Genomic DNA, 1,542 nt, shown 5'->3' with positions numbered 1-1,542 from the left:
GATACCGCTACGCTCGTTTCTGTAAGTGTGCTACAATAAGGGCCGTTACAGAGTCAACGCGAGCAACGCGCTCCCTTTCATAGTCTACACAGCGGACGCAAGCGTCATGGGCGATGCATAAGATGGAATACACCGCTCACGCAACAGGGGGTAGCAGAGATGGCTGATATTCAGATCAAAATGGCAAATGAAGAGGAATGCATTCTAGTGCTTATTTTTTGCTGAACGTACAGCCTATCCAACATTGAAATGGCGACAGTGGGATAATTCATTTTTATATGAAGGCTACTGACCTTTGTGAACATAATAAATGTCAATAATAATAACACCAGTAACAGCATGTAGCCTCCAATATCGGGAGGCAAATTAAGCAAAATTAAAAGGGCTCATACGGCAATAATTACAAAAAGTGGTGTGTATGTCACTTCTCTCACTTTTGACCCACCCATAACATATCCTTGAAATAATGTACAATACTTGCAATTTTGCCCCCACCGACAACGCATAGTATTGCATGTGTTGCGTATAAAAAAAAGGGACGACACATTTTGCTACGCATAATGGCGGCCGAAGCGTAGTGATGCATAGCCTTGCGGACGCATACAGATGCGTTGACTCTGTAATGACCATTAAACCTAAACGTAAATACGTATCAATACCCACTCACCTGTCTACAGGCATACACATGAATGATGTAATATATTTCAGTCTGATCTGTCTGGCAGTCCACTCTCGTCCACCATGATATTTACACAAACACAACTCTACTCTGAATAGCAAAGAATGACAAACCAGCTAAAACAAAAGCTGTTGTTTTGTGGTCTTACTGTTTATCTTAGTTTGCCAAAAATCTTAAAATTTGGACAAAATATTGTAAACTGTTGTGGAAGTTTCTGTTCAGCGAGGGAGGATTTTGTGTTGAAGAAGAGACCTTGTTGAAACAAAATAAAGACAGGCTGCAAACTGGATTAAAAGTTTAGATATTTGGTGAAAGAGTTTAATTATTTTCTCGAGAGAACAACCAAACAAAATGACAAGAATTGCACTTCACAATGAAACAGAGTAACAAGGTGACCCCACAATTCTGTGTCCTGCGTAACACTGGACAGCTCCTTATATTCCCTTTCGCCCCCAACAGAAACCATAGCTTGTTTAGAAAACCAACCTAATCTCAAACAAAACACTTCATCTTATTCTTCAGACTCCTTGGAGCCAAAGCTGTCCCTGTGCATCTGTCTAGTATGTCAGAGAATGACAGTAGCTGCCATTTCTAAGATTTAAGTTAAGAGATTTATCTGTCCATAGATTGGTCCGGTTTCTAAACTATAAATCGGACAAACTGACCTTTGCCTATCTTCTAGGCGCCTGCATCTGGTTGCCATTTGTTTACTGTGGAGATTTACAGAGTCACAACATTTTTAGCTGTCCCTAGACACTGATGGTCCCATTCTAGGAAATACCTTTAGGAGGCACATGTTTTCAGAGGCATATGTGAATGTGTTTTACTTATGACAAAGACTTACTTTTAACAAATGAATAGCT

At 40.1% G+C, this 1,542-nt stretch overlaps 1 protein-coding gene and 1 long non-coding RNA gene across 28 annotated transcripts in view; one reads left to right on the top strand and one right to left on the bottom strand.

The window, feature by feature from the left end:
• The window catches only part of LOC116700435 (uncharacterized), a 19,217-nt gene extending 19,027 nt beyond the window's left edge, over positions 1–190 (top strand). For both annotated transcript variants that reach the window (XR_004334655.1, XR_004334656.1), the window contains exon 3: positions 41–190. This is a non-coding gene — a long non-coding RNA (uncharacterized LOC116700435). The remainder of the gene's footprint in view (positions 1–40) is intronic.
• dlg2 (discs, large homolog 2 (Drosophila)) overlaps positions 1–1,542 on the bottom strand; it is a 276,897-nt gene that overhangs the window by 210,975 nt on the left and 64,380 nt on the right. The window lies entirely within an intron of this gene.

Source organism: Etheostoma spectabile, chromosome 13, assembly GCF_008692095.1.
Source record: "Etheostoma spectabile isolate EspeVRDwgs_2016 chromosome 13, UIUC_Espe_1.0, whole genome shotgun sequence".
NCBI lineage: Eukaryota > Metazoa > Chordata > Actinopteri > Perciformes > Percidae > Etheostoma > Etheostoma spectabile.
Note: the sequence above shows the minus strand (reverse complement) of the source record. Positions and strands in the feature narration are given on the sequence as shown.